General features: G+C 37.9%; 1 pseudogene; it reads right to left on the bottom strand.

Moving 5' to 3' along the window:
• Nucleotides 1–16,324: 16,324 nt before the first annotated feature.
• LOC148025385 (3-dehydrosphinganine reductase TSC10A-like) lies at nt 16,325–17,257 on the bottom strand (annotated as a pseudogene).
• Between the last annotated feature and the right edge of the window lie 8,013 nt (nt 17,258–25,270).

Raw genomic sequence — 25,270 nt, 5'->3', positions numbered from 1 at the left:
GGAAGACATTGACACACCCTCTCAGCCACAATTCGAGTATTTCGAGAGGAAGCCTGAGGAGATCACAGTCAATTCGGGAGTAGAGGTAACACAAACCTTAGCCATTGTGCACCCACCTCCTTGCCCTATTAAGACGTCGACAAGTGATGAGCAGTCCCTCACTTCTCTCCATGCTATTATCATTGAAGGGGTGGAATATTTACTCATGCAAGATGTACTAGAAATTTTGGAGCTAAGGGAAGAAGAGATATATTGTATCATGGTGTGTGATGCACCTAACGATTTTATAGATTTTGATATACAAGATGTGCCATCACATGTTAATGAGGTGGCTCGATATGTTGGCATGAGTGTCGATGACATCTTTGCCATTGTGAGCATCCAAGAGAAAATTGAGAATGTGGTGCCACAGTATGAGATCTTAGATGAGAAGTTTGAGCAGTTGCAAGAAAGCATTTTTGGACCTCAACCCAATTACGTAGTACCTTCCCCAGAGAGCATTTTTGGACCTCAACCCGATTACGTAGTACCTTTCCAAGAGAGAGACGAGGGTGGCCCAGTTACAAGAGGAGACCTAGATGCTCCATTACAACAACAAATAGATGATGTAGAGAAGGTAATGTTATTGAATTCGCATAAAATTTTACCAGTAGGGCTTTAGGGCATCTGGAGTGTGTACATAAAATTTTGCCAAGATCGGGCCCCCAGAGCTGCCCTCCTGGCAACCAGAGGCAGATTCAGACCCCTGGACGCAAGCCTCTGGCCAGCAGGGAAACTCTGGGGACCCGATCTCGACAAAATTTTATGTGCACACTCCCATGCCCTAGAGGCCCTACTGGTAAATTTCTATGTGAATTCGATGTATATATCTTTAGCACACTCCATGCATAGTGAGTTTGACACTGAACTTGTGTGATGAAGGACATTTTCTATATAGATGCTTTCATCTAGACAAGGTGGCCGATATGGTAGCCAAGGAAGGGTGCAGGACTCGACATTGAAGGAGTATATCGGCCAGCTTGTGAGCGACATTATTGTATTCCATAAGACATGCTCTCTGGCTTTTGCTGAGAGAACTTCTTGAAGTTGAGGGCACTAACAAAGCTAGGTGCTTCAAGACCATCCCAACAACGAAATCTAGCCTAGAGAAAGTAGTGTTGCTTCAATGTTCAAAGCTCCTCTACTTATTCTCTAGTACTAGGTTTGGGCCACTTTTTTCCATGGTGGCCCGTGGCATGGTTGCTGGTGTTGAAGACCCCAATGTCATTAGGTAGGAACTACTAGGGAAAAATGTGTTGCTACCTATGATAAAAAATAGCTTTAACCATGGGGAGTCTAGCTCAAAGAAGCCTAGGAGAGAGTAGATGTACTTAGTGCCAAATGATATCTCATCACCAATGTAATGTAGTTTGTAATCTTCTCTTGAAGTAATGAAAACCGATATTTGTTGGATTTGCATGCAATGTAGTTTGTCATACACATATTTTATTATTATTATTTACTTGAATGTTATGTTTATTTATCGAATTTATACACAACATGATTCATACCCTAAATTTAATATGTAGTGCTATATCGAGTTCTTGCACAACATGTATTCATTCGAATGCATGTAATGATAACTCAAAGACATAAATAAAACAAATAACAAGTGAATAAATGAAAAAAAGATGCACCAAAAAATTTATATTCATATTCATAACATTTTACATGGGATCCATTACAACCAGGGTTTTACAAAATCTCTTTAGAAGCTACATTCTGTATATGTTTTGGTAGTACACCCTATTGTTGTTGATCTTCGTGAGGACTATCCTTCCATCACTGAAAGAACCTCACTATCCACAAATCCCTATTGATGACGGTGACTCTCCTTGCATGTACTGCTACATAGATTGAGTCTCCAAAAAATTCGATGACGTAGCTTCGGAAGCTTCCTGTAGTGCAATGAGGGCTTGAGCAATCTAGCGATTGGGTTGTTGCAAGCGTGTTCCATCTAGGAAGTGCCTTCTATTGTTCTTAATAAGTATGCCATCCATAATCTCATGCACTAGCTTCTATAATGGAGCCTTTGGTATCAGGAGGAGGTGCGTGGTCTTCTGGTAATGGTAGATCTCACAAAGAGCCAATGTTTCTGGCTTCCATTGACACTTGCGATGCTAGTGTGGTGGTGGTGGTGATGGAGTTGGGGGAGGTGTCCTCTGCATAGGATTTCTAGGGGGTGTCTCCAGGCTGCTTGTTTGGTGCATGCCATGTCTTCTAGGAGAGAAAACTCAAAACTCAAAAGTGAAATGTGTAAAATGAGGTGAAACTTTAAACTTATAGCAAAACTTTCAAAAAAACCTTAAACTTGAATTAATGTATCCAGGCTTTGGAAAATATGACCGGTGATCCGATTGATGTGAAATTTTACATGTGGACTCCTCTAGGGTACATCAACTACCTAAAATTTTTTTGGCGTCATCAGAAGTCTCTAGGACACTTGTCTCGAGACTAGTGTCTGGGGCCATGAATCCCCAGATGCCAGCATCAGGATAGGACACCTGTCCCGGGGCTGGCATCTGGGGCCTTGAATCCCCAGATTCAAGGCCCCAAACGCCAGCCTCGAGACAGGTGTCCTAGAGACTTCAAATCCAGGGCTCAGATGCCGGCCTCAGACAGGTGTCCTAGAGACTTCTGATGGGGCCAATTTTTTAATATCCATAAGTATTTATGATGCCTGTCATGTGGGTGAAATTTCACTAGATTTTGATTTTTAAAATTGACAGTTCAATTATCTTTTGAAAATACATTAATTTGATTATACTTCATTGATAACAGAAAAACTCACCATCGTGCAAACCAAAGAGGACATTATCAATTTTAAACCAAAGAGGACATTATCAATTTGCTACTAAACTTGGCTTTAATCTCTATGTGTGAAAAGATGCATGGAAGGGCCTAAGTAAGGACTTTAAAAAAACAATTGAACTAGGGGAAGTTCTAGGAGCATGTGACAACACTTCAATAATAAGTAGATAAGGGTATAGAGCAATTAACAAGGTGGTGGTGAAAAATCTTTCTCAACATCGTCAAAGTGTTTTGGTTTCTCTTAGACCATTATGATTGCAAAAGAGAGGCAAAGGCAAAACATGGCAATCACAAGGCTCTTAGGTGTCAACAATTGTATTAAAGATTCAATACATTTTACAAAGGGAAAGAAAAAAGATATGATAGTTTTTTAGTATAATTAATTCAATAATGTATGGGTGGACCAAAAGAGTACGTAGGTTGCAATGGTATATGCTTATGCTATGATTGTAGAGAATAGAGAGGGCAGATTTGTACTTGTATTGAAATTATACGAGGCATAAATATTAAAACACCAAAAGATGGAGCATATGAGTATTGCACTTATGAATAGGGCTCTACATTATACAAGGGATTTGTTACCACATGAAAAGGTAAAAAGCATTCAATCAAAGAATAATATGATGAATACGTGTAACATAGGTGCCCAACGAGAGCCATGAGACTCTCAAATGGATTTTTAGTCACACCATAGGTTTCCCAAGCATCATAGAGTCATAAGAAAAATGAGAGCTACTTGTCTGAGATAGAAGGCATTGGGTCATTTGAAGTAGAATGTCATTTAAGTGTTGGCTTGAAAGCCTTAAAATGCATGTTTGTGATTTTTGGTGGAGCAACAACACCACATCCATGCTTATATTGTATGGATGAAATGACATCCTCAAATTTCTCTAATACAAAAAGCATGGGTATTTCCCCATCAAGGGACAAGACAAATAGTCGAGCTAGGGCATTGAACAATGTAGGAAGAAGTTTACAAAGCAATGCCATCGATGAAGTGCAAGATAGAAATCAAGAGGCTATCTTTCGAATTCCATTAGAAAGAGTAAATATTTGTATGTTTCATATAGAGACTGAAATTCTTGATGAGCTTTTAAGGTTGCATTTAGATTATGCTTACTCTATCAAGCCTACATCACTTTCAGATGCCTACATCAAGAAATGTGAAGAACTCCTTTCAAAAATGGGCTTTCATAGTGGCTATAAGCAACTTTGAAAATATATACAACAATTTGAAAAATGAGGTGATGTCTTAGCTAATATATCATGGGAGGGGAAAATGATAGAATATTTCTCTCCAACTTTGATAATGTCCAAAAAAATGCAATATGGGAATGTTGGAAAGAATTGTATGCACATAAAAACCAATGTAGCAAGTGATGCTTTAGTAGAAGATATTTATATAAAGGTCTAAATGGAGCTCCATAACTTGAGCTATTGGAGTTGATTCCTTACAATTCTCTTGAGATTATACTTCTTTCCCTTGTATATGGAAAATGTGTAAAGTAGTTGGAATCTTCCATGACTTTCTCTATCCAAACAAGGTCTTTGAATGCCTTGAACTCATCCTAGGTAAAACCCAAGTTGGCCAAAATGACATGTATCACATCGAAGGGAGCATTGAATGTAACCCTTACATTATCAAAACTTGAAGAATGCCCATCTTTGTGAAGGAATCACAATAGCTTCTTTGTATGAGTTTCTTCAATAATGACCTCCTCTCCAATACTAACACCACTTTGGAACTTAGGATTCTATTGCTCCTCTAGATTTTCTTCAGATTCACACTCTCCTTGAAACAAGGCTCCTTCCATAGCAAGGTATTCCTCATCGATGAGAATATCTTTCAAACTTGGAGAATCATTCTTAAATTCCATTTGATCCTAGGAAGGGAGTGAGGGAAGCAAAAAAAGAAACAATACATAAGGGCAAAAGAAACTAGTTGAGACCCAATGATACATAGAAACAAAGTCAATCTCTAATGAAAGACGGCATGGAAGATAAGACAAAGAAAACTTAGTGAAAATATCAATATTGAATAGTGACTTTCATGTTGAAGCCTTTGTGATAAAATGGGATTAGATGTTGAAAGCACAATCACATAAGTCTAGATATGGAAAGTGGAGTGAAGGCCCTATGGTTGTGTCCTTGGACATATGGTAACCTAGTCCCTATGGTGCAGAAGGAGAGTTTTTGAATAACTCATTGTTGCTATTTGCATGGCATAGGGTCTGGAATAATTTACTATATTGATAAACCCAATTGAAGAGAGTAATGGATCTAGAAAGTTGTGTGAAGTCCTAGCAGTAGGTGAGTTACAGGAAATTTGGAAGATGTGGATCCTATGGCACATGAGGAGACTTTCAAAAACCTTGAGCATTGCTTTTTGCGTGCTGTAGGTTTGATTTTAGAATAATTTGATGTTGTGTAACCCAATAAAGGGATAACTAGATGTGGAAAGTGGCATCAAGGCCCTACGAGTGGGTCCTTAGCGAGATGGACATATGGCAACCCAAACCCTACAATGCAAGAGGAGACTTTCAGAATGGATTAGCATTGTCCTTTGTGCACTATACAATCCAACTAAAAAATAAATTGCTATTGTGTAACCCAATAGAAGGGATAGCTAGCTATGAAAATTTGTGTCAAGGCCCTATGGATGGGTCCCCCTCTAGAACCTATGATGCGGGATAAGTTTTTTTAGAATGGATTAGATTTTCTCTTTGCACATTGTATGGTTTGACTACAAAATAATCTACTATTTTGTAAGGCGATAGAAGTGATAACTAGATGTGGAAAGTGGCATCAAGGCCCTATGGGTGGGTCGTCAGATAAATGGCACAGCTGCACCCTATAATGCTAGAGGAGGTTTTTGAAATGGATTATATTTTCTCTTTGCATGTTGTGATGTTTGACTCTATAATAATTTGCTATAGTGTAAGCCAATAAAAAGGATAACTAGATGTAGAAAGTGCCATCAACAAGTACCTCATTGGATAGCCACCTTGCACATTACATTCCTTCCCTTCAATAATAAAAGCCTATATTACATTCCATCCATTTAGTTGTAATAGTGTGGCGTGATTGTTTATGTAGCCAATTATGGCTTGTACCTATAGTTTGGAAAAGATGTAATGGTTCGAATGAATGGGAGATACAGTTGTGGACTTAGCCACATAAGACTAAATCTTTACAATTATTGTAGTTGAACCATTAGAAAGGGAAGTGTGTCACACAATCACAAGAAAATATCATGAGAAGGAAGGATCTCTTACAAGTAGGTATATTATTTGTAGAGCCAAAGGAAATGTCCTTACCTCTATGAAAATAGTTGGGCAAAAATGTCAAGAGCATAAAGCGATTGGACCTCACTGTGCACTTGAGGACGATTGGACAAGGAGAAACTTGACAATCACGCATTGTGTATTTTGACTGGATAAAAATGGCTTACATAATGCATTGTGTGTATTTATAGAGGGTTATAATCATGATGATGTTGACAATTGACGGTTATGTAAAATGTGGGATGAGTACCATGTGGATGGTATGTCGAGATTTATGGCATAATTGACATGTGGCAACACAAGATTTTTTGCATGTTTTTCCATGTGGCAACTTGGGATTTTTGGCATGTTTTGCCATGTGGAAACCAAAGATATTTAGTATGTTTTGCCATGTGGCATTTATATTTGCTTTTCTTGACACATGCAAAGTGACCTTGTCTCATATGCGTGGCTCCCACCCATAAATATTAACCACCTCTTCTTTTACTTATTCACTCACTACTTAGGGTGAAGAATTCACTTCTACTCTTCAACTTAACTATTCATGCCCACTTCTCAAGTCAACCTTTTTTGTAATATAGGTATTGTTCTCTCACATTCTTGATACTTGTATAAGTTGGATCCAACATAATGCATAATGTTTTTTCCTTTCAACAATGAAATCGCCATTTTATGTGTCATGTGGTTTGCAATTTTGGATGATCCTATCAGGGCAAAGTGGTGATCTTTTAGCTCCAAATTTTGATTTCATTTTGCATGTTTTAATTGGACCCCATGAAGTGCATATTGTGGTCTTTCTTGCTCCAATCCACACTTAAGCATGTTGTAAGGTTCCAAAATCAAAGTTTTGTTGTTGCATTGCTTGTACAAGCCAAACCAAGGTAGTGCAAAACAAAGGTTTCTTTCAATGAAACCACCACTTTGAATGCCATTGGTTTGGAATTTTGGTTGGATCCCATGGCATGCACATGGAGGTTTTTCTTGCTCTAGTCTACACTTATGCACATCGTAAGGTCTAGATATATCCAAAATCAATGTTTTGTTACTTTTTTGTTTCAAGTTCTAGCAGTCTAAATAATGTCAAGAATTAAAAACACAAGGAAGAAAGTGTGAAAGGAACATGTTGGTAGTTTATCAGAGGCCACACTTGAAGCAAAGTGAACTCCAGGGGTCCAAACTCCTGTGCATGAAGTAAATACAAATTGCACTCTCGAAGCACTACCTCATGCTCAAGTTGAAGTTCAAGGTGAACAGGAAGAAGCACCACATGATAAGAGAATCATCAAAGAAGGAGCCAAAGTTTTTGATGCTAGAATTCCTAGAGCCTCAACAATGCACATGAAATCAGTCATTCCAAGCTTAGTGGCATCATGTGGCTGAATCTAAAAGGTAGGAACTTTTGAAAAGGGCAAGCAAGGTGCTTATTTTCTTGTACAAATAGGTATGTAGCAAGCAACTTTTTTCAATGCTTGGATTGCTTTTTTGATTGAGTTAATCAATAAAACCAAAATGCTTGTAACATGAGCAGGTTCTATACAAATTGACATAAAAGGGGATTGTCCATACTTTATTTCTAGATCTCATGTGCAAAGCGAGAATATTTGATACTCTAAATGAGGACATAAAAGCATGGGTGCAAGCACATAGGAAGTCATCACCCATTCACACATGGTACCAAGCACTATTGATTGCTCTCACCCATGTTGTATAGAAGGTAATTCCTTCAAGCTTAGTGCATAATATATTTTTTGATAAACATTATATCCAAGTCAATACCATTAACATAACTATTTATTTTTTAAAATCATATTTGCAATGCTCTATTATTTTTTTGTTTCTAGTAAGTAATATAACCATTATGATAAATTCATGTATGAGAGATTGGAAGAGGTACTACAAACTATGATAGGGGAATGCAAGGAATAGTTCGACTTGGAGTAGTAGCACATATACAAGGATTACTAGATTGAGCAACAATGGGATGAGGAGGTGTACAAGAGACACCCTATCCTCCTTGACTACCTTGAAGATCAAACCTCTCCTAGTGAGAAGGTATTATATCTAAAATGCCCATAGAGAAGAAAAGTGTAGGAGACACAAGCATTCAAATATCTAGTAAGTATTTTTCATATGTATTATTTAGAATATATAGTATTTGTATGTCCCCTTCTAATGAGAGTATGGTTGCTCTTGTAGAAAAGTGAGACCATCAGTGCAATTGTTGGTTGAAAAGGGAAAGAGAAAAAAAAAGTAAACACCTAGTATTGACCAAGAAAGGGAGAGTGGAAATCATCCCTCATCATTAATAAATCTTATTTCTCCAATCCTAGAGGTTTGATATATTACCAATTGGTAGCCATCAATTTTCATCTACTATAATGGAAATATGTGTCCAACCATAACTTGTGACTATAATTATGTAAGGCCTACAAAAGCCAAAAACCAAAGATATGCACACGCTAGAAAGCTAGATCATGGAGCATGTGGGAATGGAATGTTGGTCAACTAAGACCATTGAAGATGAAATCATAATTCCAAAAGTACAAGAAATAGGGTAGGAGAGTAGTAGATGTATGGAGGTTGTACAATGACAAATTGCCATCTTTTACATATTTGTAGCTTTGAATTCCAGATGTTTTATATTTGTATTTGATTTAATTTTTTAATACTGGTAGTGGAAATACTAAGTGAAGAAGTATGTATTCTTTGCATAGAATTAACAAGGGAGGAAATTCTCCGAACTCTTGTAGTGAAGACATTTGCCTACCATACTATTGTATCGAGAGGCACAACAGTGGTGGGGAGCACAGGCAGGATTGATGAGGACACAATATAATAATCCATTCAAATGCCAAATCTAGAGCACATAGTTGATAAGATTCAATCTTCCATAATCACATGATGTGTGATTTTTAATATCTATTTCTTTCTTAAATAATCAACAATAATATTTTGACATGTGCATAAGAGGAAAGAAATCAGGAGCGTAAACCTACAGGGATATTATTTTCATCACCACAAAACCCTCCATGGTGGAGCTCATTGAGCAAACTGTGGAGGATGGGTGCCAAAGAATTGAGTTGGGGCAGAGATATTGGACCTTGTGCATGACATAGATAATTCACATTGAGTTAGCTATATACATTGTTGGAGATAGAGAGGTATGCGGTGTCAAGTTGCAATATGATCATACCAATTCCTTGTAATAGTATCAAATCTAGAAACTACATAATTGTAGTAGATAATATTAATACCTATATTTGAAATGTAGGTATGTGTGATACAAATATTAGCATACATTGTATACATGTCATAACGATGGAGGAATCATCCCTCCAAAATTCATGATAGATGATATAAGAATGGATGATTCTATCAATATACAATAGGAGCTCCCAGAGTAAATATGAGATCCATTATTTTGAAGCCAATGGGGAGATATTTTTTAAACTTTTAATATAATCTTAGCATCTTGGTATCAATATTACGTGTTGTAGGTGGCACATAGCGTGGCATAGCTTTTTGGAAGTCAATTGTGTGTATATACATGAGAAAAGGGGACACAATCTTAGATTGCAATGCAGCTTGTGATAATCTTGCATCAATAGCACTACATTCTGAAAGACAGGTTATATGCTTGTATTGCTCCACTAAATAGGGGAGATTTTTAAGAGCAAGGGTGACATATTTAATCAAACCTTTATAATGACCAAAGCTACGAAAGCTCTCTCTTTTTCCATAGCAATATATATATGTTCTCACATTCCCTAATGTCCATGTGCAACTATCCCCCAACAACTATGTTATTGTATTTGATGTTAATGGGGTTCTTTTACATAAATGATTGAAGAAAAAGGAACCATTTTACCAATAAAACCCTTGGAGATAGATAGATATTGGGTCATGTTGTAGCTAGGCATTGCAAAGTTCTTGGTAAAAATTACATGTATTGTTTGATATTTCCATATGGGGCTTGATAAAGGAGGAGAACTTGAGTGAGCTAATCCAAGTTATAAGAAGTGAGTGTATAACACAAACTATATGAGCATCATAGTTTGTGTTTCAATATGGCCAAGCTAGGTGCATGACAGTTCCTAAATCTTAATCTTCGAGAAAGAGTCAAGCCAAGCTATACTTCTTAAAATGTTTTGATATATTGAGTCGCCACACTTTAGCCCTACTATGATACCATTTGTAGATGATAGAATAGAGAATATGTAAAGTAATCTAGCTAGCTCCTTTATATGTCTACCTACATTTGAGGAAAATCCCATGGATATGGTCCTCTTAGAAAATATGCTTCCTTATCTCATAGAGTTAGCAAGTTTTCATGGGGGAGGCCAAGAGTTTATTAGAGAACAGCCCATTGCCCCCTCCATCAATGGAGTTGGATTGAAAATTTATTGTTTGCAATAAATACATTCATTTTCTTTACACATTATAGTTCTTTAGCTTGCAAAACACAATGGATTTTATATATATGTTGTATAGTATACTCATACAATGTAATGTGAAATATATTTATCCATCAAAATACACAAAGAATATTTGATTGCTAAAATTTTTAGTGTAAAAATTCACATTCTTTGGGAGGAATATTTAATGCATGCAATGAAGCAACATGGAACTATATTTTATAGAGATTGTGAAGCAATCAAGGGTCTATCATCAATGGATGTATGAGTTCAATCCATATGTAAGCCTAATCAAATGATCTGTGTGTCCTCTATTAATGGAGTCGGATTAAAATTTGATTTTTGCAATAAATATGCCCATTTTCTTTATGCATTGGAGTTCTCTAACTTGCAATATGACACAATACATTCTATGTATGCTTGTGTCATATATTCATGTAGTGCAATGTCAAATAAATTTGTGTATCAAAATATACACAAAATATTTGTTTGCTAAAGTTTGGAGTGTAAAATGGTGCATTCTTGGGGAGGTGTGCATGTGCGCAGATGCACGCACATACACACACACATGCACACACGTACACATGCACGCACGCATATCAATATATATGAAACTGTATGTGGTTTCACTTCTCTGTGCATAACTAAAGTAGTAATATGTTAGGATATAATTATAAAACATGGGCACACAATCTATCTTATCATTTAGATAAAGCAATTAAAGAGAGACAATTACTAATGTGTTGTTTGAGAGAGGGAGAGAGAGATAGAATGGGAATTTGAACCCCTGACATGAGATAGAGAGAGAGAGAGAGAGAGAGAGAGAGAGAGAGAGAGAGAGAGAGAGAGAGAGAGAGAGAGAGAGAGAGAGAGAGAGAGAGAGAGAGAGAGAGAGAGAGAGAGAGAGAGAGAGAGAGAGAGAGAGAGAGAGAGAGAGAGAGAGATTATAATTGGTGAGTGAGAGAGTTGGAAGGGGGGAGAAAGAGATAAATAATTGTTGGTGGTGCTAGTGGTTGTGGTAGTGAGGAGAGGAAGATATGGTGGTGGTGGAGGTGGTGGTAAAGATAGTGGTGCTCACAATATGCCCATATAGAATAAAGAGGAACAATCGAACTATGTGGAATAAAAAATGGAAGTTGCCAAAAAAGCTTGCTTTTCACACACACTCTTGTTTCATATAGTTCCACTAGGATTCCACCAGGCCTAGGGGACTTCCTTTTTTACATCTTCTTAATTATATATCATAGTTTCTCTAATCTAAAAGGCCTTGCAAGTGAAATCTTTCAAGTTATGACCCTACCACATGGTTTGAGGAAATAATTCAACAAGCCTTCATAAACATTAACATGATAGAAGAAAGATTAGTAAACACTTGGCAATAAAGTGATCATCATAGTGAGTCATTCCATTTTCATCTTCTATCATGACAATCATTTCCCTCCTTTGATTGTCTTTGAGTGCTTGAAGTAAAACAAGGTTGGGTGCATCATCAAGATCCAATCATGTTCTCAATTGCACCTTAATATACTCAATCTTATCCCCTTTCCTAAGCTTTAAGCTAATCCTCAACATCTTGTAAGAGCTAAATAGGAATATTGCATTAGCAAAGAAAGAAATAACATTAAGAATATAGGATTTGCATATTCTAAAAAGCAATAACCCCATGATATTGGAGTAGAAAAGCACCTATATCTCACTTGCTAGCGTAGTCTAGTCTTTCTCTCTCCTCATCAATATTTCTCTCTCCTCTTTTCTTTCTCATTTGCACTTTTCTCTATCCTCCCTTAGCTTCTCCATGCATTCTTCTCTCCCCTGCCTAGTCTCCTCCATGATAAGTGGTATCAAAGCTTTGGTAATTTGGTCCCCTTTAGTTACAGCCTAACCAAGATTTTTCCATTCAAACAATCAATCCAAGGTTATGTAGATACATGTAGTACAACGCTTGAAGCAGATTGGTGCAAAGATCAAAGGTCCTTCAAGTGAATAAGATAGCCAAATTCATTACTTTTAAGAGTCACAAGTGTATAGAGAAAGAGATGGCTATGAATGTGTATGACTAGGAGATGTTGGCTATACTCCATGCAATTAAGAAGTGGCAACATTATGATTTTGATGTCACATATACAAGCAGCAAAGACAATAACTAATTCTTTCTAGGATGTGGGTATGCAAAGCTCCAACCGTTACTAAGCTTTATTGGTTGGATTGCAAAGCTATAGGAATATTCTTTTTTTGATGAAGAGCTTAGCCATATATTTTAAAAATTACAGCATGTGCTTATAGAGAAAAACTCTCGTTTTCACCTAAAGAATGGCCTTATTATGAAGGAGATGCATTTTTCACCCACAATTAGACACTTATATGTTTTTAAAACCTATGATAAGATGTCCAAGAGTTTTCACTAGAAAGGATTGTGGAAGGATGTACAAGATTATGTCTCTAAGTGCATTCTATGCCAACAAAATAAGATAGCACTCATAAGTCACCTTACCCATTCTTGAAGGAGAGTGGATATAAATAACCGTGGATTTTATTATTGGATTACCTAAAACTAAGAAGGAATGTAACAATATCTATGTGTGGTGGTGGATAGACTCACCAAGGAGTCCATTTCATTTCCATAAATTTATAGGCCACTACATCACAAATGGCCAATCAGTTCATGGAGCACATCTTCAAGTTGCATGGATACTCTAGGTTATTGTATATGACAAAGACTCTAAGTTTATGAGTAACTTCTAGTAGGTGGTATTCGGCTCCATGAAGTTAACTCCATCTATAGCTTACCATCAATAGAGAGATCGATGGCTAGTAAAAAAGGGTCAATGGAGACCTACCTCAGATACTACAGTCATGATGCGCAACATGTGTGGGACTCTTGGCCACACTTGGCTGAGTTTACTTACAATAATTCTATCCATGCTAGTATCAAAGTTTCTCCCTTTCGAAGCATTGTATGGCTATACAATACTCTTCTTGGCTACACTTGGATGAATTTTCCTACAATAATTCTACCTGTACTAGTATTAAAGTTTCTCCCTTTGAAGCCTTTTATGGCTATAAAGTTCTCCTTCCTACAGTTCTCTCCAGTGACAAGATTAACCCTCATGGGAAATAAGAGTTAAGGAAAATGTATACCCTTCTTTATTAGTGTAAAGTGAATCTTAGGAAAGCTCAAGAGTATATAAAGATGCATGTTGATGAGAAGAGGCATCTTATGGAGTTCCCAGAAAAAGTGTTAGTGTTGTTGAGAGTTCCCAAGTCTCACTACTTCACTTTGAAGGATGGCTTAAGCAATAAGCTTGCTCATATGTTTTGCGTTCCATATAGGAATCTTAAGTGCATAAGAGACTTGGCCTATAGATTGAAACTTAGATCATATACTAATATTCACAATGTATTTCATGTTAGTGAGCTCAAACCTTTCTTTGGCAACTAGATTGACACAGTGGATGACTTACATCTCATCGATGAAGAAGATCTTATACCATATGTCCCTGAGGAGATCATAGGTTAGCATAAAAAGAGACTTCAATGCATGTCCATTATTGAATATTTGATTAAGTGGAGATAATTACCACTTTGAAGCATCTTCTTGGAGGCTAATATCTATCATGGATGAGTTTCCCTATCTTTGGGATGCTTTATTGGCTATTGCATAGTCACAATTGGGCTAGTTTGTTCCAAACAGCACCAATCTCATGTGACTACTTAACAATTCCATGGCAGCATGTTTTAGTGTTCCATCAGGGAACTATCCTAGATGGCTTTGCCCGACACTCGCGAGAATGAACAGGGTCTATCATCTAGGTTTCCCAAAGTCCAGCCCGTAACGGAAGGTATCAGCTCTGTGGCACGAGGATCAACTTGCAAGCTGGGGGTCCTAATTTGGCAATTAAGGTCTCGATGCATCAGCTAGCTCCATTTGAGGTGTCCCACAAGGGCTTCTTGTCCGACTAGAGCGATCGTAGTTACCCTTGGTTCATGGAGTGCATCACTTTTTTCCAACGATTGGTTAGGACTCAAGGAACCTTAACAGAGTTCTGGCATAGCCATTGCACCTTTCCCCTTACATAAGTATTGATCAAGGTTTTAAGACCTGACCCTAGGTAAGTCAACGCTCAGCTCTAGGTAATTTTTCCTAATTAACATTTCGTTCAATCTCTTAAGAGAAGCTCCCAACTTACTAGGACCACCCATCCATAGGACGGATCCATTAGGGATCTCATCCACCTGCTTTCCACAAATGGTTTTCTTTAGTTTTCTAATTACCTATCACATTAGGTTATGACATATGAAAGCAACTTTGCTAATTAACCCATTCTATCACAGGTTCCTTTACATAAATTTACGACACAAAGATAAAGAAAACAATCTTTTGGCAAAACATATTTATTTATTATTTTGCAAAGTTATTTACAACGATTTTCCCCTTCTACCTACGCAGAAGGTAGACCTCCGTTCATTGAAAAATCCCTTCTGTCTATGCAGAAGAAAAAACACCCTCCAAGATTTCCGTCCCTTCACTAGTATACCGGGGACTCCAGGATCCCATCCTGATTTGTGTGAGGGTCAGGCATATCCTAGGAGCGATCGAGAGATTTACGATTGGAGCCACTTGGCACTAGTGCCTCCTCCTGCCTAACGGATTTCTCACTAAGTGACCTCTTATCATCGGGGCAGCTGGTCCAAAGCTCCTTGCGGTGGTACAAAACCAATTCCCCTTGGATGAGGGTTTCGCGTCTAGCAGTGGGGGAGACATAACACGATCTTTCCTCTTATTATCCTAATTATATATTTACAATCAGATCTAAGTGCTGCAAGCACAATCAATCTTTCCTATGCAACCATCAATGCATGCACAAATCAAAAGAAACAACAAAAAGTGTCTTTAGCATAGGAAGCACCCCACCTAAATATAAGGTTTCTCTTTTAAGGTACCACCTTATTCTTAGACTTTTGTTTCCTACTTGCAACTCTTTTTTTTCAGGATCCGTAAGCTATTTCACAAATTTGAAGTCTATTTTATCCATATGAAGAATTTGGTATTTCCGCCCTAAAAGATAATATGGGCATTTATACCTATGGTAGGCAATTCATCACTGCCCTACCCTAGCCCACACTTAGCATGATTTCAAATGCTTTTCCAAGTTTGTTTAGACTCTAGAATCTGTATCGACAAATTCTTATCAATGTCCAACAAGTCTTATAGACTTCCGATATTTATTTAATTTCCTGATATCTAATAGTTTTAGGGGTATCAAGTATTTCATAGTTGTTATTGCTTCAACATTCTCGATATTTTAGGTTAGGTTTTATTACTAATTCATATGTGGGTTAACTCATGATATTGACGCTCTCACCAATATAATAATTAATATTAACATTGCATGTGTTTTTAGTAAGAAAATAATTTGTATTTTATTCTACTCATATTCCATGGTTTAGTCGATGATGTGCGACGAACTTTCAACGCTATCTAGAAAGATCAATTTTCAATTAGCTATGTCCTAAGTATCATGCTGATTGTTTTTTTGAAAACTTTATTCTAGGAAAATCAAAAATCATAAGTGTAATTTTTCTTTCATCTTTTAGACATCGAATTATATTACTATGCAACTAATTTATGTTAGACTTCAAGCTCTACTTAGCTGTCTTTGGTGTGAATGGTCCTAGTGTGACCTTAGGTTGTACTCTTTTGAGTGATGATTGAGAATAATGATTGTGTGTCTATGTGAGCTCTTTGCTCTACACTATTAAGCTCCAACCCTTCTCTTACTTGAAACATGGTATCAAAGCTTTGATTTCCTTGTCTTTGTCAGCTTCATCTAAAAAAAAGGGTGCTGCTAAAGCTCGATCAAATCAAGTTGAGCCTGATATTCTTATATGGTAGGAGCTCGAATTTGAGACCCTCTACAAGTCCTCTCACAGCATATTTTGTTGCAAAATACGTGCAATGCTCATACATAAAGAACAAAGAAGTCAGGGAGGTAGTGATGACAAGAGAGATGGGGTGACTCCGGTTTCGCTCTTTGAGCTATGGCAGGGCTGCATGCAGGGGATTCACAGTGCCCATGAAGTTGGTCCACATTATTATCTCCGAGTCTTACACTGAACCCTCCCCCAAATACCCACCCTTGGTTAGCCCTGCATTGCACACTAGCACATCTATGGGCTTCCACTCCCATGCTGATGTCAGTGTAGCCGAGATCACCTCGTAATTGCCCACATCTACTACCTCACACCTTATCCTGTCAGGGCTGCATTGCACTTCCCTTGTCAGACCTTATGCAGAGTAGCTAATCTCAAATTTCTCATGCTTCTTGAGACCAGTGTCACGTTTGCCCCATCTTGTAGAGCCCTCTTGGCTATGGCAAGCCTTATGTTGCTTGATCCCCCGATTATGAACACATGCTTCTTGTTCAAGGAGGCCATGAACGGGCGCCTGAGTGTGAATATGAGAGCCAATGCTACCACTGCAGCTGGGAGGGAAATGATGAGAAGGAAAGAAGTCCAATGGACAGTGTGATAGCAAGCTTCAACGATCTTAAGCTAGCTGTAATAGCATCAAAAGCTGGCTTCTCATGCAATGGACAAGTCTACCCAGTGATCCAAAATTGATGTACAGCTAGACTTTACCTCTTAAACTACTGCCAAATTGCCTCTCAAATTCCAATATTGTTCTCTCCTGCTACCTTGAGCATACATAGCACTGTGAACACATATGCAGTTCCTTGCACACAAAGACCATTTTCAAAATGGTGGATGCTCTTGAAATGGAGTGTGCTTGATCGGAAGAAGATTGATTCGGGGCTTCTTAAATAACAGGAATGTATCCAATTTTGCTTGAGCTGCAATACTAAAAATGGAAGCAATGTTCCTAAGAGAAGGGTAGAAGAGACCAAGCAGAGAGGGGACTGTTTAGTGATGAGAGGCATGCATTTCTATCAAATAGAAAAATTCATGTGACACTATAAGGAGTTTTTGTGGACTGGAATACATTGTGATTGGTTGGTCTTGGCTGACTGAAATTTGCAGGTAGAATATTCTGCACTTGTACTTGCAGTACATGATGTACTCAATGTCAGACTATTAGACATGTCTAGAACCCCATATGTAGAGATAGATATTTGAGCTGCTGTAAGTGTTCTTGGGGCATGTACCCTCTATATTGAGCTCAAAGAGGACCTATTGTTTACTATTATTTTTCAGCCTAGAGGCTACTTGACTGTACATGAACATGGTGCCAAATACATGCTGGTTTTGCATTGAATGCATTCCATACATGCATGCTACAATACCTAGGTGATTTCCAAGTGTGAGGAGGCGTATGTACCATTGTTTTTTCAGACTGAAGTACTGGTTGTCTCAGCACATAGAGTGCTGAAAATTGTCATAACTAGTTGTAGGTTGAAACTGAATTGTCAGGAAGATTTTGGCTTACAGGTAGTCAGGTAGAGCATACGACATGGGAAATATTGATAGGACAGACAATATTACCCAAATTGTGGGGGAGAAATTGAATAGCCATAATTTTGGAATATGGAAGTTCCGCATGGAGAACTTCTTAATTGGGAAAGGATATTGAGAGTTGGTGACTGGAGTAGAAGCCAAACCTGAGCTCCTAGAGAGACCTACAAAGAGCTCGCAGGGTGTTGCACTGGCTGTCTCTATGTATATTAGATGCCATGATAATGCAGATAATGAAATGCAGCTCTCCTAAGGATGCTTGGGACATCTTGATCAAGTACTATGGCATGACCACAAGTGCCAGAAAGATCCAATTAAAGCAGAAATTTAACAATATGGAGAGAAAGAGCAGATCTATATAGGATTATGTCACGGAGATCAAGACCATTGCAGATTAGCTGGCATCTATTGGATCACAGGTTGAAGATGAAGACATGGTTGCTGTGACTTTGAATGGCTTGGGGCCTGAGTATAAGTCTTTTGATACTTTTGTGTGTGTGCAGGCTGAAATGCCTAATTTCAATGAACTAGTTCAATTGCTTATCCATGAGGAGGTCAAACTTGGCTTGGCTACAGGCTCTAGTAGTACAAAAAGCAAGGATGCAGTTTTTTATTCCAATCAATGGGATTGAGGCAACCATGGTAGAGGCTATGGTTCTGGCAAAGGAGGCCAGCAAAATGCATCCTATGGAAATAATAACCAGCAGGGATCAAATGCAAGAGGAAATGGAAACTTCAGAGGCAGGGGGAGATCTAGCTCTCGTGGTAGAGGCTCTTGGCATCAGCAACGCCCATCTGACAATCTGAATAAGGATAAGGATTGTCATTACTACGAAAAGTATGGTCATATTGCAAAGGATTGTTGGAAGAAGCATGGGAATTGGAAGGGCAAACAACATGGACACTTTGCTTCATCCAGTTAGGTACGTGATGCTTCAGGAGATAGACTATTTGCTATGCAATATGTGAAAGACAGGGCTGTTGGAAAATCCATTGATGATGCAGTATGGTACATTGATTCAGGGGCATCAAATCGCATGACCCCTCACGGTGATTGGTTCACTGACATGGTAGTTGAAAGACATGGCTACATATGCACAGGTGATGACACACAACATAGCATTGAGCATAAAGGCAAAGTGCCTCTTGTGGTTCATGATGGCAGAAAGAAAAATTTGCATGATGTACTGCATGTCCCATCGATAACAAAGAACTTACTGTTTGTTGGTCAGATGACGGTGATAGAGCAGAATTTGCAGGTTAGGTTCAATAGCATGGATGCTTTATTGAAGAGTTTGGAAATGGATGCAAGTTGATTGCTCGTGATCATAGGAATGACAGAATATTTACTCTTGATGCCACTTTGCTAGAGCTGAATTCAGCTATGTTTGCCCATAGTTCTGGCATTGTTAGAGATTTGGAAATTTGGCATAAGAGAGTGGGACATGTGAATTTTCAAAGGCTGCAAATTATGCAGAAAAAACAGCTTGTTACAGGTTTACCCAAGTTCCAATACACAGACATTGGTCATGTCTGTGATGCTTTTCAATTTGGTAAGCAGTTGAGGTTGCCATTTGTCAGGCATGTAAGGCAGAGTACACGTCTATTGTAGTTAGTGCACTTTGATGTCTGGGGGCCAGCCCATATGCATCTATGGGAGGCTTGAAGTACTATGTGACATTCATTGATGATTACAGTCCCTATACTTGGGTGTATATTCTACAGATAAAGGATGAGGTGTTTGCTATTTTTCAAAAAAAAAAAGCAGGTTGAAAAGGAATTTGACTGCTATATTTCTTGCTTGAGATCAGGCAGCGGTGGGGAGTATGTGTCAAAAGAGTGACAATTTTCTGGCTGAAAATGGCATACGCAGGCAGCTTACCTACAGCTATACTCCATAGCAAAATGGAGTGGCTGAGCGTAAGAATAGGGTATTGATGGAAGTTTCTTGGGCCATGATGAATGAGAAGAAGATGGTGCTCTATTATTGGGCTGAGGCTGTTATGATAGCCATGTATATCTTGAATTGGACTCCCACTGCAGGTATTCATGAGGTGACACCGTTTGAGAAGCTATATGGCTATAAGCTGGATGTAAGTCGCATGAAAGTCTTTGGCTGTCTTGCTTATGTGCACATCCTAGATGAGAAAAGGAAGAAGCTAGATCCAAAAAAGCATAAGTGTGTTTTCATTGGATATTTGTAGGAGAAGAAGGCATACAAATGCTATGATCCCTCTACTAGGGAGACTTTGGTGAGAAAGGATGTTATCTTTGATGAGATGGCCTCTTGGCATGTATCATCGGCTGCAGTGCCATCAAATACGCCTCCTACTCATGTATCTACAACTCATTTGCAGTAGAGTACTGCTATGACATGTCCTAGTGGTTAGACAATATCTCCTTGGATAGGTAGATTGAGGAGCTCTAGCTCACCATCCACTAACACTGGTATGTCAATAAGGGGGAGATATGATATCACAGATAGCAAAGGAAAAGAGACAACTATTGAGGATGCATTTGGTATGATGACACTTGGTAGGATGACTTTTGGATATGAGTCTGCTGACACTTTAGACAGTGAGCTTGGTATTCCAACTATCTATACACTTGGCACGAGGTAGAGTGGGTGGTACAGTCCGCCTCATGAGAGAGGGGAATCAAGCAGCGCACCATAGCCTAGATGCTCGCAAAGGGTTAGATATCTTGTTGATAGGTTGACATACAGTGGCTACTCTGCAAAGCACTATGCTTACATGACAAAAGCGATGCAGATCAAAGAACTAGATACATATGCTGAAGCAATAAAAGATGAGAATTGGTGTACAGCTATGGATGAAGAAATAAAACATGGGATCTTGTGCCATTGACTCAAGGGAAAAAGACAATTGACTACAAATGGGTCTATAAAATCAAATGCAAGTCAGATGGCAGTGTGGAAAGGTACAAAGCCAAGCTGGTTGCTAAGGGGTATGCCCAACAGTATGGACTTGATTATGATGAAACATTCATCCCTGTTGCCAAGATGGAAACCATACGCATTGTCATTGCTTTGGCTGCTGCTAAAGGCTGGAAATTGCAGTAGATGGACGTTAAGAATGCCTTTCTTAACGCTGAATTGGCAGAGGATGTCTACATGGATCAGCCCAAAGGGTATGTTCACCCTAATTTTCAGCATTATGTGTGCAAGCTGAAAAAAGCATTGTATGGGCTGAAGCAAGCTCTAAGAGTCTAGCATGCAAGGATCAGTAACTACTTGCAAAGCTTGGGATTTACTATTGGCAGGGTTGATCATAGCCTATTTCTGAAAAAGACTGACAGTGGCTTGGTAGTGCTGGTCATATATGTTGATGATTTGATAATCAGTGGTGATGATGACTTAGGCATATAGCATGTAATGAAGATGCTAAAAACTGAATTTGACATGAAAGACTTAGGTGATTTGAAGTATTTCTTGGGCATTGAGGTGGTTACAGCTGAAAATGGTTTATGGCTGATGCAGAAGCACTATGCCATGGAAATGCTGAAGAAGTATGGCATGGCTAAATGCAAACCACTGGATACACCTCTTGATCAAAATGTAAAGCTAGACATGAGCATTGGGGCTGAAGTTGAGGATGTGACTATGTATAGGTAGATGGTTGGCAGTTTGATTTACTTGGCCATCACTAGGCTTGACTTGAGCTATGCCTTAGGGCTCATAAGCCAGTTTATGCAGAAGACCAAAAAGACGCACTTGGATGCAGTTAGATGCATTATGAAATATGTTAAGTCCACTGTAGATTGTGGGTTGTTCTATGTGAGAGATAAGCCATTGAAACTGGTTGGATACACTGATGTAAATTGGGCAGGATGCTCATATGACCGTAGATCTACAAGTGGCTATGATTTCGGGTTTGGAAGCGAAATAATTAGCTAGAGCAGCAACAAGCAGCCTATGGTTTCTTTATCGAGTATTGAGGCAAAGTATAGGGGTGCTGCATTGGCAGCATGTGAGATTGCATGGCTCAAGCTTATGGTTGATTTGGACATATAGGTAGATGCTCTAGTGACTCTGCTATGTGACAATCTTAGTAGTGTACTTCTGGCCATGAATCCAATATACCATGCCAAGACAAAACACATTGAGGTATACTACCACTTCATTAGAGAGATGGTTCTTGCAGGGAGAGTTGATCTTATGCATGTGAAGACTGATGAAAAGGTTGTGGATATCTTTATCAAGTCACTGGGTAAAGATAAGTTTAGTGTTTTCAGACAGTTGCTTGGTGTACATATGCTGTCTTAAGCTTGAGGGGGAGTGTTAGACTTCAAGCTCTACTTAGCTGTCTTTGCTGTGAATGGTCCTAGTGTGACCTTAGGTTGTACTCTTTTGAGTGTTGACTGAGAATAATGATTGTGTGTCTGTGTGAGCTCTCTGGTCTACACTGTTAAGCTCCAACCCTTCTCTGGCTTGAAACAATTTATGCACGTCTAGTATATATTTTCCTATGTAATTTTTTGTCGATTTAATACATTGATTATTTTATGGTATTATCTAAATTACTTTATATAAATTATTATAAAAATTATATGTATCTATTTATCATTAGAAAAATGAAATAGAGATAGTCACTTTCAAGAAAAAATTATAAAATATTCCCTTCCTTAACATTGTCTATCTTTTTTTGTTATTATGATCACATGGTTATTAATGAAATAACAATAACTATCACGAAATAAATCATAATTAAGATATTTTTTAATGATAAGCATATAATCATTTTCTAGGTGAAAGAGTCTTTTCACTAAATAGTTAATTATTATATTACTTAGGCTATTTTTCGAAGTGGCAATTCATATGCATTTTCTTTAGAATGTGTTTATAATCATTTAAAGCCAAATATAGTGATAAGATTATAAAACATTAGTTTTTTCCAAACCAACCGGATGTTGCCTCTCTCATGTCTATTATAACGAGGGTTTTGCCAATTCCTACCACATCATTTTCTCTATCGGCTGCATTCTTTGCTTCCCTTGCTTTAAATAGGCTTTTTGAATTTCCATGACCTCGTGGAGCCATGGATGTTAGGCGAAATTGATGTGGTAGTTCAAGGAGAGTTGGTGGTCATTTAGAAAAAATTTGCAAGCGTTTCGCTTGGCGATATGGCTGTATGGAACAAAGGCATAATAGGGGATAGAGAGAATGGAAATGAGGTAGAAGGGGGGTATTTTCCTCCTTCAAGACTCAAGCTACAGTGAAAAAGAGAAGTAGAGAAAAAATTCCATCATAAGGAGGTCTTCCTTCTTGCTTTCTTTGTGAAGGAGAGGGGGTGTATTTATAGGCAAGAGGGGGAGCATGCAGTTGACTCATTCTTTTGGCTACTTATCAAGAGCCAAGTAAGCTTGATAAAAAATGTATTTTGATTGCCTACCTATTCGATGTTGGCATGGGGATGATTTTAAAATGCTTTCTCTCTCTCCAAGCATAAAAAATGTCATGAATTTTATCCTATTTTTAAAAAAACGTCTTTTTTCTTCAAAACGACTTCATATAGTCGTATTTGGCCAAGTTACCTCACGACTTATCTAGTTTATAAAGTCTTGTCATACTCTTTGATACTTAACTTACTCAATATCATGTTCATTCCTCATCCATTAATTAAGTCTTTTGCAATTTGTCTTGTGGTTACGAAATCAATGCGATCTTTGACGTATTAAATGGAATCGGGAATGCTAAATCAAATATAATGCAAAAAAAGTTATGATCAAGTCATAGTAATATTATTTACAAGGCGTATTTACTTTTTGTTGATTGGGAACATTGAGGTGTCTTCTCATGTCAGATTGCAAATTGATTTAATGCAAGACTCCATACTAAGAAAATTATGTGCAATCACTTAACTCGATGAGTAATTTTTAAAATGTCTCAAGCTTGAATTTGTTTCTTGATATGAAGTGTTATGGTGGGAATATTACAACTAAGATATCATCTTGTTTTAGAGTATTTTATTCTATCTAATTTTTAGTAAATTGCCACTTACATAAAGCGAAACTACTCTTTCAGAGCTTTGTTTTGATATGTGATACACCCTCTTTGGACTAGCCCTTCAAAAGTTATGGAAGATTTGTCCAACAAGGTTTGTTATTATAACAAGTTGAACAAACACATTTCCATGAAGATTTTATGGCTCAAAATTCTATTTGAACACATTCAAATGTTGTAGATTATAGAGGCTTCTACTCTAGTCTTTATCTTAGCCAAATACTTACTTTTTTCTAAATGTTTTGTATTATTTGTAAGATTGTAAGACAAATTAGTACTCTACTCATGAGATACTAAAAATGACTCTAAATTCAATACCAATTCTTTGAGCCCTAGATTGGAATATAACCTTCTATGTGCATATTGATGCCTTAGTTTTCCATGGGAGTAGTGTTGTGCCAACCGAGTGAGCACAAATTGAACTACCTAGTGAGCTTTGCTAGCCACCAACTCACATACACTAAGATGAACTATTCTACCATAGAGAGGGAAGTTCCCATAAAAAATGAAGAAATGGAGCTAACACCAATAATGGCATGATAACCCATTGAGAAGTGGGGAATAGATTTTGTCAAGCCTATGAGTCATACAACTCAATAGTCTCATAGGGGCCAAGTACATTAATTGTAGCTACCAACTACAATTGGTAGAGCTAAAAGAAAGAATGATGCATGATAACAACAAAATTCTTATGGGAGCATGTGATCTCATGATTTGGCGCTACCCCATGGAGTTGTCAGTGATCAAGGCTCACACTTTCTTAATGAGGTGATTGCACACCTACTATCCACATTCATGGTCATACATTAGAACTCTTCCCCTACTACCTATAAGTAAATGGACAAGTAGAATATAATCATAAACTCTTGGTTCATGTGCTAACCAAACAAGCCTTAGCTTCTTGAAGTGATCAGGACAATAGGCTCATAGCAGCATTGTGGGTGTATAGAGTAGCCTACAAAACTACAACTTGTTACACTCCCTATAAATTGATGCATGGCATTGATGCAATTATGCCAATTTAGTTATTTGTCCCAAGCTTGTGTGTAGCTTTTCAAGAAAGGTGGGACGGTTAGAAAGCTTTGACTAATTGACTCTTGGAATCGGAATGGTTATCCAAGAATACTGGAAACACATGCTCTAGTCTGTGAGAAAGCATGATGGAAGGCCTAGTTTGACAAACATGTCAAAAAAAGATATTTCAAAAAAAGGTGACCTTGTGCTACTTT

This window comes from Lygodium microphyllum, chromosome 14 (genome assembly GCF_053477565.2).
Source record: "Lygodium microphyllum isolate KBCC chromosome 14, Lygodium_microphyllum_v1.1.10, whole genome shotgun sequence".
In the NCBI taxonomy this organism is placed as follows: domain Eukaryota; kingdom Viridiplantae; phylum Streptophyta; class Polypodiopsida; order Schizaeales; family Lygodiaceae; genus Lygodium; species Lygodium microphyllum.
The sequence above is the reverse complement of the archived record's forward strand: the minus strand, read 5'-3'. Positions and strand labels throughout refer to the sequence as shown.